At 49.4% G+C, this 14,855-nt stretch overlaps 1 protein-coding gene across 6 annotated transcripts in view; it reads left to right on the top strand.

Moving 5' to 3' along the window:
- The window catches only part of BMAL1 (basic helix-loop-helix ARNT like 1), a 99,899-nt gene that overhangs the window by 25,530 nt on the left and 59,514 nt on the right, over positions 1-14,855 (top strand). For 5 of the 6 annotated variants that reach the window (XM_088017940.1, XM_028116761.2, XM_028116760.2 and 2 more), the window contains exon 2: positions 4,317-4,389. The gene's annotated coding sequence lies outside the window, so the exon portion shown is untranslated. Of the gene's footprint in view, positions 1-4,316; positions 4,390-4,883; positions 5,006-14,855 lie in introns of all 6 variants that reach the window. The other variant, XM_028116758.2, reaches the window with a different exon arrangement.

The following is a 14,855-nucleotide window of genomic DNA, read 5'->3' as shown; positions in this document are numbered from 1 at the left end:
GCATTTTGCTGGTATGGGCGGGGATGGAATAGGGTTTTCTGTAGTGATTGGTTGCAATAGAGTGGTTACTATCTAAAAGTTTTGTCTTGCTAGAGGGCACAAGCTTTGTGTGTGTGTGCGCGCGCACACACACATGTACCTTCTGCATTTCTAGATCGCTGGCTTCTTCAATTCCAAGTCTGGGATATATGACGCACACACACACACACACACACACACACACACACACACACACACACACAAGTAAAAAGAAAGAAAGAAAATGCAGGGAACTCACCATGGTGTCATTCATTCCTGAGGTCCTGAGATCGCTAACTGGTCTGCCTTCTTCACTCTGCCTTTCAGACATTTCTTACGTTTGCATTACATATACTGTCCAGGAGTTTTTGTTGTACTCCATCTTCCTGGAAGTGGCAATGGTTGGGAGCAGCTAGAGAGTTTAGGTTGGAGCCAGTTTGGGGGGGGGTGCTTAAGATCCCAGGGGTTTGATTGTGTAGCTGGTTGGAGAGCTATATCGTGGTGTGGAGGGTTGGGTGGGTGGGGGAGTGGCAGAGAAAATGGGAGGCTGTTACCTGGGTCCAGGTAGTAGATAATGGGGTCCCGTGCTGTGACAACAGACATGGTGCAGAAAGGAAGGAGAGGAAAGTCCCCAGGGCAACAAGGAAGTGCAAGGAGACTAGGGTGAGGATGAGGTTTCTAGCTTGGGCCACCAGCTAAAATTGGGAAGGCCATGAGGCGTCTGATGCAGCAGAGTGGGCATATTCCAGGCATTGAGAGCACATCTGGGAAACCAGACTAATGGTGCTGCCCTTCAGGGAAGGCTCCATAGAGCTATAAGTCTGGCTGCTATGTGAAGATCCAAGGAGCATGCGCTCTGGGCAGAGGACACAATGTGGGAAAGACACAGGTACGGGTGATGGCATGATGGGCCTGTCGGGACCCCCACTGGCTGACATGTAAGTGGGTCGCTATTGGTTCCGTAACTGGGCAGGACGCTGTAGGAGTTCACAAAAGGAAGATGTTCCAGAAAGGGAGCTGGTGTCACCAGGAGTCCGTATGGCCGCTTGTCTTCTGTTCTTTGTAGGTTGGTATCAGTCTTTCCTCCCGCAGACAGACCACCCTCCTCGTGGGGGCACCTCTGCTGACAGCCCCAGTTTAGCGACTGCAGTGAAGTGGCTGCATCTGTATATCAAGTCTAGACAAAGTCTCTGACTGGCTTAGGTTGGGTAGTGTGCTTATCCTCTACAGCTAATCACCGTTGCCAGGGAGTGGAGGACTCTAATCTGGGCTGGATCATTTGCCCACCCTTACTGGGGCATTCGTGGTCTTTTTAAGAAGGTGGCAGAAAAGTGTCTATGGAAGATAAAAAAAGATTTACCCTGGCTTACTCTAATATGTTTTGAAGAATTTATAGTACAGCAATGGAGGAACGCTTTGGAGAATTTTAAGCAGGGGACTTGATCAAATTTAGGTTTTATTAAAATCATTCCAGACACTGTGTCTGGGATTGCGGTTGGAAATAAATAAGTGACTAGAGGTGGGGAGACTGGTTAGGAGGTTGTTGCTGGAGCTCCAGGGAGAGCTGACGAGACCCGAACTAATTCAAGTCCTTAGTTGTTTCGTTTGGACTTTACCTCCAGCCACAGCACGGTAAAGAGGAGGGGTGGGATAAAGTTGAGACAGTCAGGCAACCAGGGCTTGGTGACCAGCTGGAGGATGCAGGAAGAAGAGGGGCTTAAGGAGGATCACCACCCCCAGCACCGCCACCGAGGGGGTAATAACTATTCTCTGGAAGGCTAGATTTATCTTTGGAAACTAGTTATTAAGTGGTGGCAGACTTGACATATCTTATTTGCTTCTTGAGAAATGTGAGTGTTGTTGGCTTTTTGCGGTGCCTTAACTGGAAAAGAAAGCTGATTGATTGTATTTCTCTCCCTTTAAAAAGTTTCCTTTCTTTATGAACTCAGATAATAGGAGCTGCAGCTGGCACTGCCAGTTGAGAGATGGATGGGAGGAGGACCCTGGCCTGAAGACCCTTCCTCCCCGCGAGCCTGCCCCGGGGCCTGCAGGTCTAATTTAGAAACATTCATCCCTTGGCCATTGTCCTTGCTAGGAAGGCTTTTCAGGATTTTAAGCAAAGAAATGACCCGATCTGACTGATGTTATGACCAATTCCCTCCTGAACTGGGAATTGACCACGGATCGAGGGAGGAGTGACACCAAGAGCCAAAGCAGGGAAGTAGGCACACCCGTTGAGAGGCTCTTGCAATCATCTACATTGGTAATGGTGGAAGGAGTGAGAAATGGTCATATTCTGAATGTATTTTGAAATAAAAACCAATGTTGGTGAGGACTGGACTATGGCGTAAAAGAAAGGAGACGAGAATGGCTCTAACCTTTTGGCCTGGGCAGCTGGAATAACGTTGTCTTAAACTGAGATGGGGAGGGCTTGGAGGAGCAGGCCTGGGGGAAGGCGAAGTGGTTAGGTTTGACACATTGAACATGACTTACACAGATCTCCTGTCTACATGACATCTTACTGGGAGCAGGCAGTTGGATATATCCCACTAGCCAGGAGTTGAGAGGAGAGGGCCAGGCTTGGAGAGAAATCTGGGCATCATCCTCAGCATACAGATAATACCTGAATCCCAGACACTAGGTGAGACCACCGGGAGGTGACTGGAGGTATACAGAGAAGAGATGAGAACAAGGCCTGAGCCCTGGGGCACTCTGATATTAAGAGGTAGGGAGATAAGGAAGAACCAGCAAAGGGAAAGAATAGCTAGTGAGGTGGGTGGAAAACCAAGAGTGCTATCCTGGAAGCCAAGTGAGAAGGGTCATCAAGTAAGAGGGAGTGGTTTACTGGTACCAAAAGCCCTAAGACCAGGTCTGAGACTTGCTTATTGGATCCAGCAACATGGAGGACAGGCCAAATGCCTGCTTTGGGACCCCAGCTTAACCTTTCAAATAAGTCACAGTTTCTCCACTAAAGAAAAATACAGTTGTGCAAAACAGATCATTTAAGATTGATTGAAATAAATCCAAGAAAGATGAAGACAGTGCCATGGGAGTCTAGTAGAAAGGGACAGTACTTCTGGGTTTTGTGGGGAGGGTTGAGGTCAGATTCATTCATGTCTTCATTCATCATTTATTCATTCCACAAAAACTTACTGGGTTTCAGAGACTTGTGGTGGGGAAGGGAGAAAGTGGAGTTAATTGTTTAATGGGTATAGAGTTTCAGTTTTGTGGAAAAGAGTTCTGGAGATGGATGGTGGTGATGGTTACACAACAACATGAATGTACTTAATACCACTGAGCTGTACACCCGAAAATGGTTACGATTATAAAGTTTACGTCATGTGTATTTTACCACACACACACACACACACACACACACACACACACACACACACACACACACACACACACACACACACACACACACCAGAGGAAAAAAAGCATTGGCCCCATGATGAACTTGGTCTGGGATATAATGTTGGAAATGGATGGCATTTCAAGAGGAGATAATATGGAGAGAAGGGGAGAGACACATCCAACTGGAGGGAATGCAGAGAGGGAAGGGACCCGCTATCAGCTGTGTTTGTCTGGATAGTGGGGTCAGTAGGGGAGGCCGTGCAAGCTGAGGCTGTGGACTCAGGCTGGGCCGGTTGGTACAGGCCTGGCAGGCTGTTTACAGAGTTGGGCTCGCCTTCTTAGATTCTGGGAGCCTCTGAAGGCTCTCTGCCCAGGGGAGTGCCATTCCAAAGGTGTGCATTTAGAAGATTAATGTCATTAATCCTTCCTGCTAAACCATTGCTTTTAAAATCAGTGGGATTGAGGCATGCATTTCTCTAGGGAAAAATGTGGCCTAGCAGAATTTTCAACACCCAGCTACGTGTTAATGTATTGAGTGAGTTATTTGTCCACCCATTTTACAAATATTTCTTGACGACTATCTAAATGCCCACCATGTTCTAGGCGGTGGGGTAAGAGAAGGGGTAAATTTAATAGGTCTCTTCTCTTGAAAAGCCTATACTCTAGAGACCCCCATTCCTAAATAAGAAATTGTGCTCCCATATGTCATGTGTTACCATAAATGTCTCACCAGAGTTCCATGGGAACTGAGAGGAGGTGCCTGGCTTGCTGGGGGAAAGACTGTCCAGTGGATTGGAAAGATGAGCAGGATTTTCTAGACAAAGTAACAGAAATGGGCATCCTGAGAGGATGGTAAATCAAACTTATTGGGGGTTGTAAATTTAAAGACAGCGTGTAACTATTCTCTCTTAAGGCTAAACTCTTATCTCATTGGCTTTTAGGTGGTGCTGGCTAGAGTGCACACTTTTGGACCCAAACTTAAATTTTCAAATGTGGAATCCTAGGACTTCACTGGTAAGTTTGTTTGATGCCTCCTTACTGAATTATGCTACTGAGGATCGGTATTTGGAATAAAGGGCAAGGAAGTTATCATTGGCATGGCGCTGTGGAGGTTACCAAGCCTAGACTCTAGAGAAGCCTATAGTACAGGCAGAAAGGACCCCCAGGAGAAGTGCAATTTCACTGTTTCTGCGATAGATGCAGAGAGGGGGGGCCAGAGGAGGGGCATCCGGGGTTGTAGGGGATGGACACAGCTGGCCTCATGGAGGGTGGGACTTTGGCTGTGTTTGGAGGGAAGAGTCCAAAAAGGAGTGAAGTAAGCTTTTTGGGTTCAAGAAGTTGGGTGTAAGATATAAAGAAAGTGGGCTCACAGCAGCAAACCCACAGGAGTAAGAGCTTTATCCAGAAGAGTCACGGGCAAGACCTTTGGCAGGATAGGATTACTCTAGACCAAGGTCAGCAAACATCTTCTGCAAAGGGTCAGATGGTAAATATTTTTGGCTTCACAGGCCATGTGGTCTCTGTCACAGCGACTCAGCCCTGCTGTTGGAGCATGAAAGCTGCCGCAGCTAATCTGTGAATGAATGGACGTGGCTGGGTCCCCGGAAAGCTTTACTTACAGGAACAAGTGGTAGGTAGCATTTGGCCCGTGGGCTCCAGTTTGCAGACTCCATCTCTAGACCCTGAATGTCAGGCTGAGACATTTGGACTTTATCCCGGATGCAGTGGGAAGCCATTGAGGTTATTTTGGGCAAAGAATTGAAATGGCATAAGTGACATGCTAAGACCTTTCATCTGATAGCTAGACAAGAGGCCAGGGGCCTGTTCAAATGAGCAGCAGCAATCCGTGTGTGACATCATGTGGTTAGCAGTGGTTCAGGTGGGAGCGAAGGACCAATAGGAGAGATAGCAAAGGGAGAACCATAGGATTTATAGTCTTCTTGGACTTTAAAGACAGGAACCAAAGAAAACGAAAGTTTGGTAGTTCACAGTGGTACCATTGACAAATGTAGAGACTGGAGATGGAGAGGGGTGCCTGATGCATCTGGTTTTAGATACACCGAATTTAGGATGACAGTGGTTCATCCGCAGGAAACGTCCAGTAGACAATTGGAGATGTAGGGCTGAAGCCTGGACTGAGGTTTGGTCCGGAGATGTAGAAGGGAAGCCATAGGATTAAATGAGTTCTCCCCGTGATGAGCAGAGAGCCGAGCATTGGGGAGTGTGCATAGCTCTGGATGGAAGAAGAAGGTGGAAGAGGAGAGAGTCCCACGAAGGAAGGAGGAGGGGGCAGCAGAGACTCTGGAGAAGGACTTGAAGGAAGGCTGCTGACTTGGTGACCAGTGGGTTAGAGATGGCCTTGAGGAACGTGATCCCACAGAGAGGAATGGGGCTGAGGGCTCCACGCTGCACAGGGTCGCACATAAATGAGGGATAAAGCATCAGAGACATCAGTGAAAGAAAGAGGCCCCTCAGAGAGAGTCTGGTAAAAGAAGGGAGATGCACATATGATTTGGACATTTGCATGTCACAGTTACCTTTTCTTTAGCTTTGAGGCAGGCACAGCATGCCATGACCAGTCCTCATTTCCGTCTCTGGAGCCAAGCTTTTGTGGGGGTTTGTGTGTACATTGGGCTTGTGATTGTGTCCTTCTGCTCCCTTTGAGGTGTGGTGCTCATAGCTCTGTCACAACTTGCACCACGGGGCCCAGCCCATGTCTGGACTCTTGCCGTGAGACAAGATGTGATCTGTTGGGGAGATAGTTGCATTTGCCTAAATTGAGGGAGAAAAGAGGGTAGACCAAGAAACTGAAAAGAGGGTAGACCAAGGAACTTCTTACTGCCGAGTCTGCCCACATAGGGGACTTTGAGATAATTCTTCAAGCCCTCCAACAGATGTCAGTTTGTGCTCTGAGTATTTCGAGTGTCCATTCTTTGGGCTGAATTCTACGGTGTTTTTGGCTTAGTTGGTGTGAATATAGCAGTTTGAGATCTGGTCGTAAAAGCAACAGGTGTAACTGCTTTCCAGCCACCGTTTATCGAACTCTCACTATGTACCAGGCTCGGTGCTGGGTGCTTGGTACGCATCATTTTATGTCATCTCTGCAACAATCCCTAACACAGGGAATTAGTATTACCACTTCAGCAGTGAGAAAATCAAATCATAAAGAGGTTGAGAAACCTACCCAAGGTCACAAGAGATTTGAACCCAGATCTGAACCCTGGTTTACACTGCTCCCTGTTTTCTCTCGCTTGAGTCTGGAATTTCTCCTCCTACTTACGTAGAAGGACTAGAGAAAGATTGAGCTGCACAGGTTAAATATTCAGAGCCTGTAGTGGGTGTTTCCACCTCTTAGGAGTCTGTTGAAAGGGTGGAGGAAGCGTGGGATCTCCGAAAAAAACCGAGACCAAATCTCAAATACTTTCACTGTTTCCCCAGGTAAAATTTTCCTTAGTTGGAGAAGGCGACAGTCTTGGGTTTGGAAAGGAAATAGCACTAGAAGGCATGACAGTCAGATCCCAGGCCTCGCATGATGGCAGTTGTCATCTACTTTTTGTTTAAATATTTGGCATTTCTCTCTGCTCACCTCCAACTTTCAGCTCTGAGGGCAGGGTCCTGTTTTGTCTTGTTTACTGGCACTCCCCCCAGCATCTAGCATGGTTTTGCCATGTAGGATGTACTCAGTACATATTTGTTGTTTCTAAAGAGCCGGGAGGCTTGGGACAAGCCTCCTCTGTGTGCCAGGCACTGCTCTGGGCACTGTGGTTCTGGGGATGACAAAGGACAAGTTCTCTGTCCTCATGAGGCTACCCATGAGAATGTTTCTAGTAGGGGAGACAGAACAAATGTGTGAGATGTATAATGGCATGGTAATGCTCTGAAGTAAAATAAAGTGAGAGAAGGGGGTGGAGGGTGATGGGCCCAGTAGTTTAGTTAGGGTCATCGGGAAGGCCCCACCAAGAAATGAAGTGAGACAGAGTGGCTTTTGGGGACAAAGTCATAATTCTCTTTGAGGGTTCTACAGACGTCAGCTGAACTGTCAACACTTCTCCCTAATTCTTTTGCTGGGCCACGGTGGCTACCAGCTAACTGAGTGCTCCCAGCAGTGCGGAGCCCCTGTCCAGGTCCCATGTTTGTGGCCTGCTGAGTGCTCCCTTCCCCTCCCTGGTAGGTGTGCAGTCTCCTTACCTGGCCTGCCTCTCCTGGTTCTCCTCCAGCCTCAGAGGCTTCGCCTCCACAGCCTGCTTTGCCACTTCTCTTTCCTTGGTCCTTACCCTTAATAAGGCTTTACTCGGTCTCTTTCTCATCGCTGCAAGGATCATCCCCGGGTGAGCCCCTGCACTGCTCACCTCCACCCTGCAGCCCCCCAGAACTTCAGAGCCAGCCCCGAACCTCCTCCCAGGCCACACCGCTAGCTGCTGCCCGCAGGCACCTGGTGCTCACCCCGGCCCTTGCCGCGAGTGCGTCTGTCTCCCCGTGCTGCCTGCCTTGCCTGCAACTGCAGCCCCAAGTTGTGTCTCCTGCACGAGCCATCCCTAGCTTTGTCCTTTCCCCCAACCGTCCTGTTCTGTTGGTTACCGCGTCCTCCTGAAGAGGACATCTTCTGATTTGTCCACTCGCTTCTCCTCCTTCCCTGCTCCTTCACTTAGGACTCATCCTTTGGATTCCTTTCAACAGCCTCCTAATTGGTCTTCCTGTGTCCATTTTTGTCCTTCCTCAGTCCACCCCCACACTCCTTATCAGCATGATGTTTATAACTCACTCATCTGATCATGGCTTGCTCCTGCTGCAGACTCTCCGAGGGCTCCTCATTGCTCTTAGGGTAAGGCCGAAGCCCCTTCGGTGGGCCTGCGGTCTTTCATGATCAGGCCTTGGGCCACATTCCTCATGCCCTACCCCCGATTTCTAACCTCAGCCCAGCCTCCCGCCAGCCATCCCCGCTGGACCCTTCTGGGAATGACCCGCCCCCTGCTCCCCGTTTCAGCAGCTCAGGACGGGTTTCCAATCTTCTGGACACCTTCCTTCCCACGCTGCTCCTCTCTGTGTCCTGGACATGACCTTCCTGCCGGCTCCCAGAACACCCTGCCTTTCTCTCTCCCAAAGCACTTATCAGCGTAACTGTTGACTTACCACTTGACATGCTCAGTAAACTGTGCTCCTTAAGGGTGGGGACGACACATGCCTGTGCATGCGTGTGCGTGCACGTGCACACACGCGCGTGCGTGCACGTGCACACACACACACACACACGCGTGCACGCATACACACTATCTCTGGGTTCTCGGAGACAGCACAGTACACCTGGCTCAGGAAGTGTTTGTTGAAGGAGGAGGGATAGCAAAGTCTGTTTGTGCAGCCAAACAACAGATCTATAATGTGATCAAATGTATTTCGAATTGGCGGTTCGTTGGCCATTGCGTTCCGCGGGGCCGCCCCTCCCCTCAGCTTTGAGTGCAAGACGCATTGCTGGGGGTTTGGGTTGGGCGCTACCTGTTGTGTCTCCTGGCAAACTGAGGCTTGAGGAATGTCACTTCTCTAAAGTCTTTTGCCCCGGACTTAAAAAAAAAAAAAACAACAAAAAAAAACAAACTCCTGTTGTTGCTGGAATGGTAATAGCAATTCAGAATGAAAAATAATCCATCAAGGAATGCTCAGGAATGAGGTCTACCCAGCTTCATCTTGGGTGAGTCGCACACTTCCTAAATTAGCCAAAATAATGATTCTTGCTCACTGCTGACAGCTTCCCTCCGCCATGGTCTAGCTGAGGATGCTTTTCTGGCTGGGGGAGGAGGACAGTTAGTGGTCCTTTGTGGAGATGCCCCCAGGGCTTCTTTATCTGCATTTGGAAACTTGTCCAGTCCTGGGTGAGCACTGAGGAGTGGCAAACAGGAAGGGGCTCTGACCCGAGATGCCAGGGCAGTGTCTGTATCCCCCATGGGAGCTGGCACTGTGCACCTGGCCAGTCACCAGTATATGTGCTCCTGCTTCCCTGTGGGGCCGTCAGCTCCACGCTTGTTGCACCTTCTCCGTTTCCTAGTTCTGCCACAGGGAACTGGGAAATCGTACCGAGAATGCAGCTCTTGCGTGGGGGCTCACAGTAATCTGGGAGGGCTTCCTAGAGGAAGGAGCCATTCTTACCGCGGAGGTGCCCTGCTGACCAGGGTGCTCCAGCAGGCACTTGGAGCTGCTGTCCTCTCCCGGTAAGACGTAGAATGCTGCTTTCCCTTTCCGGGACTTTCCAGCAGCCGCTCCCGCTGCATGAAGGCATTTTCCTTCTGGTTTGCCTCGTCCGCGCCCATTCTCCCTGATTTGCCTCCTCCTAGGAAGCCTCCCCAGACCTCCAGGGTAAGAGACCTGGTCCTGTCGTCACTGTTACCACTATCATTATATACGGCCTATTGATTGCTAGCCAGGGGGCATGTGCGGGCACAGTGCTTGCTGGGCAGGCACTTGGTACCAGGGCCTTAGTGGGTGTTGGCTGTGCTGTCATCGTTAGTACCCCACAGACCCCCTTTAGGGGACTGAGGCCCAGGTAACGCAGGACAGGCGAGCACAGGTTTGCCGCAGGTGCCTGGGTTGTGGAGCACCGGGCTGCGCTCTGCCCCGTTCTTCCTGTGCCACCGTCCCTCTGCCACGCATGCGCGCAGCCCGCCCTCCCGCTCGTTCGCGGCGCTCGCCACAGGGGCCCGTCTCTTGTTTATTCGTGTGGTTGTAGATAAGCGCAAGTTTGCTCTGCCCCCGCCCCCCCCCCCCCCCCCCCGGCCCGGGCAGCCCAGTGAGCCCAGGACTGCAGGGACCTGCCTGCTAGGTAGGTGCTCCACACAGACTTGACCCACAGCCTGCCTGACCGCCCACTCTTTCTCTGTGCCCCCTGAACCGCAGGCGTCTGGGCCGGCAACCGCAGTGGGGCTCCCTGGGGGGCCCTGTGCGTGTTAGCCTCTGTCCTCACCTGTGTCCCCGTCCCCGCCGCTGTGCTGAGGAAGCATCTGTACCTCAGCAGAGTCCCTTCCTCTCACACCCTCAGGCCCACTCCCTTTGTCCTTTTCTGCAACTTGTGTCCTTTCCTGCAGCTTCCTAAGGAAGTGGAGCCCATTCTCCCCCAAGGATGGAGCCAGCACCTTCCTCTGCTCCTCGGGCCCTGCACACACTCTGGGATGGCCGGGACCCCCGAGGGCCCTCATGAGCCGTGTGCCTGCCCTCCCCGTTCTTCCGGAGCCCCTGGGGGCCAGCCGGGGTGTGGTGTCTGTGGCAGGGCAGCACCTTGTAGAGTCAGGGCTGAGGGGTCTGCGGAAGCAGGTGAGGGAGGACAGAAGTCACTATACCTTAAGAGCAGCTGCTGATGCAGTTTGTGTGTGCGTGTGCCTGTGTCGGTGAGTGTATGTGGGCGAAGGGGTGTGTGTACCTCTCGCTCCCTGTTTTTATTTGCATAATTTATCCTGGGGCACGTTACAGACTGTGTCTCCCTCATGGGTCTGATGCGGGGACCTTGAATAATAGATATTTCATAGCCACAGGCTAAATAGTTTCTCCTCTCCCAAGCTGCAGGCGCCTCCCCTCCCCCCTCTCCCTGTTTGGAACCTCAGTGACCGCTTCACAGGGCTGTTGTGACTGTCAGCACCCGCTTCCCAGACCCCCTTCAGAGAGCAGTGCAGCGAAAGCCCCATCTAGACCCCAGCAGGCTGGGCTACCCTGCTGAGGCTGGAGGCAGGCAGGCCGTTCCCCCCGGGGGGGGGGGCACCTCACCAGGCCTCCAGGGCCCTCTGGGGCCAGGCTGGCTGAGCTCCGAGTGACTCAACCTGGCTTTGAGTGGGAAAAATAAAAATAAAATAAATGGCTTCTGACCAAATGGGGAAAGTGGGCATGGGGGAGGAGCCGCAGGAGGACGCTGGCCACGCCTTAGGTACATTTGCCCGCAGCAAACTGAGGTTTGCTTAAAGCTCAGACTCCACTTTTAAAGGGGACTCGCATGCTGGTCTCACGCCCTGGTCCTGGAATGTCAGACTCCGTGCCTGCGAGTGTTGTGACTCGGTCGACCCACCCAAGTTCTGTAGGCCTCAGTTTCCTCACCTGTAAAATGGGATGGTGATAATAGTAATCATCTCGATGAGGTTCTTGTGCAGGTGAAATGAAAATGTGCTGAGCCCCGGCATGTCAGAAATCCCAAGGATCTGTTATTGTTGTTCTTTAAAAGTCGTATTGTTAATAACAACTGTAAGATGACTCTAGACAAGATACAAAGTCTAAAATGCAGTTAAAGGCCCTGAGGAGCGAGATAAGGTATAGGAAAGGCACTTCGTGAACTGTGAATTACATGCAGATATTGTTATTAGCACAAATATATCTTGGTGTCTGGGCTTTGGAAAAAATGAGCACAATTTGATGATGTTAAGGCTAAATTCTTGGTTTTTTCGGCTTTTCATTTTGGAGGGAGATTTGTTAGGCCTTTCCTGGAATCTTGCCCAGAGGCTGTGTGACCCACACTGGTGCTCCTGGGTGCCAAACGCCTAAGTAGCACCTGGCGCCAGGAACCTTTCTGTGCTTGCTGTTGTTATTTGAAATGTCTTAGGATATACAGCTAATGCATAGTAGTAGGCTAAGTTCTTGTAGGTTCACTGACAGCAAATTGTGGAAATTTGCTCTGGACCTGGGAAATTCTCACTCTCAAGTGTTTTTATGCCTAGGATAGCCGAGTAATTTTAAACAATGTCTTCACAATTTGGTATGAACAACTACCCTTGTTTTCTCAAGTACGTTAGAAATATATTGCTAGTATCAGCTGCTTGACTCTCATTCCATATTATTTCCCTGCCTCCTCCCATCCTTCTGAAAATAAAATTGAACGAAAATTACCCGTTAAAAAATGTAGATACTTTCGGGCAGAGGTTGGAACTCGACTCACAGGCCCTATCCGGCCTGCAGGTGTATTTGGTTCAGTGTTCACGCTATTTTAAAACTTTACAGTTAGTGGCAATTGAAACTTGGTAGGTGTTGTCTAGAAATCTGGATTTCTAGCTCTGCATGAAAACCTGCAGGTCTGACAGCATGGGGTCCATCTTTCTTCATGGCAATGCTCAAAAGAGAGTGGTGGTCCCTCCTCCAGGCACTGATCTCTCCATTTGGCCCCACCCTGCATCTTTACACAGCCTGCAGATCACTGAGCTGGCAGTCTCTGCTTAACGGAACCAATACCTCTTAGACACTGCAACAATTTATTTTCATGAGCAACTATGCCCATAGATAGGAAGGTTATTTCACCCCAGAAGTTGACATTTTTATGAGAACCCAAGCTTCATTGAGGCTCTTTTGGATTTAGGAGAGTCACCTTCTCTCCTCCCCATGGGATTTCCTCATTAGCAGTTTTTAAGAACTCTTCAGCATGACTTAATAAGTCAACATAAAATATTGGATAATGCAGGATATAAATTTTGATTGCCCCTATTTAAGAGAGGTTGAAATCAAGTGAACTTTAATTCCGTAATTTATGATGTTGTAAATTTGAACAAGACACTTAATCCTTTTTATTAGCCATCTTGTTGACATGGTTGTAATTTGGCAGAATTCCTATTGAAATAGGGGAGGGGTTTGAGATTCTCAGTCCTGGAGGCCATCCCCACCTTTGGTCTTTTCTTGGGCAAGTCCAGGAGTGCACAGGGGACCAGTGGCCGCATGCAGAGATGGGAGAGGAGGTGGTTACTTTAGGGGACTCCTTGCAAACACTGAAACCTTAAAAAATTATTATTATTCTATGACCTTTTAGATCTAGTTTTTGTTTCTGTCATCAGGAAAGAGTATACACTTGTAACAAATGCAGACAACACTGAAGTGCATTCACATGAAGGAAGAAAGTCTTCATGACTTCCCCACCCCCGACTTTCTCCCAAAATAGGTACTTCTGAGATTTTATTGGGTATAGTCCTAGACTTTATTTGCTCGCTGTTCCCCCTCCCTCATTTGCCCTTATCCCCAATAATACGCATTTTTACTTCTTTTTTTTAATTTTTTTTATTTATTTAATTGACAGAGAGAGAGAGAGAGAGAGCGAGAGAAGGAACACAAGCAGGGGGAATGGGAGAGAGAGAAGCAGGCTTCCCGCCGAGCAGGGAGCCCGATGCGGGGCTCGATCCCAGGACCCTGGGATCATGACCTGAGCCAAAGGCAGTCGCTTAACCAACTGAGCCACCCAGGCGCCCCCTGCATTTTTACTTCTGTTTTGTAAAAATGGAATTTCTCTCTTCGTACGTTCTGTGACTTTCAGTGGCCACCTGCCAGTTATTGTCATCTTTTCAAGTTGATATGTACAGGGAAATATGCCATATTATTTTTGACAGCTGTACCCCATGGTATGGATACATTTCAGGTTTATTGCATCATTCCCATACTGGCAGACACCCAGGTTCCGATCTTTGGCCATTGTACCAACTGCTGCTGCAGCCGTTGTTGTGCCCACTTGTGAACTTCTGCATGAGATTTTCTGTGGTATAGATACCAAGAAGTGGGACTTCTGGCTGAAATAGTTTGCATTTAAAATTTGAATCGGTATTGCCTAATTGCCCTTCCAAAAGGCTGGACCAATTCATGCTCCACCCAAGAGTATCCAGTTATGGTGTTAATAATCTAGCTTTTTTTGCTTGAGCACATAGAAGATAAGTAAACTTTAAAAAGTCATACATGTGCCATCTAAATGACACATTTGTCTTAATCTATAGGTTTAATTAAATGAGTTTCATGTTTTGATTTTGGTGATGGTTATCATCCTACATGATGACAAAAACGCTCCTCAACCGTTGTAGCCAATTTAATTATTAAATACTTAACTTAAGGGGGGACCTGGATGGCTCAGTTGGTTAAGCATCTGCCTTCGGCTTGGGTCATGATTTCCAGGTCCTGGGATCGAACCCCGTGTCAGGCTCCCTGTTCAGTGGGGAGTCTGCTTCTCCCTCTCCCTCTGCTCCTCCCCCCTGCTTGTGCTCTCTCTCTCTCTCTCTCTCTCAAATAAATAAATAACCTTAAAAAATAAATATGTATTTAAGGATCATAGTTGTGCCAGGTAGCCTCTGGAAGAGTAACAGCTAAATCACAGCTTCCTTTTCCAGGGCTCTCCCAGGGCTGCTTGGGTTTTCCCCAGAGCCCTCAGTACAGAGGCTGGGTCAGCATTTACATGGGCTGCAGCAGGGAGTGCCAGGCCTTCGGCCCAGGAGACTTGAGGAGGGGGAGGCAGCAGGTGAGGTAGTGAGGTACCTGAGGTTCCCAGCACCCCTTCTTTACATCTGAACACCCTTTTACATGGACAGATTCTTCCCACATGTATTATCTCATAGCATCCCTCCCTACAACCTCTCTGTGAAGCCAGCATTCCCCTCTTCCCCCTCTTTATATCTGGGGACACTCAGGCCCAAAGAAGATCTGCTGTACTGAGTGTGGCACAGCTGGTAAGGAACAGTGCCTTGAACACAGTTCTTCTGACTCCAGAAGTGGTGGAG

This window comes from Eumetopias jubatus, unplaced genomic scaffold (assembly GCF_037043125.1).
Source record: "Eumetopias jubatus isolate StellerSeaLion01/CBP00866 unplaced genomic scaffold, mEumJub1_p1.0 scaffold_13, whole genome shotgun sequence".
Classification (NCBI taxonomy): Eukaryota; Metazoa; Chordata; class Mammalia; order Carnivora; family Otariidae; genus Eumetopias; species Eumetopias jubatus.
The sequence above is the reverse complement of the archived record's forward strand: the minus strand, read 5'-3'. Positions and strand labels throughout refer to the sequence as shown.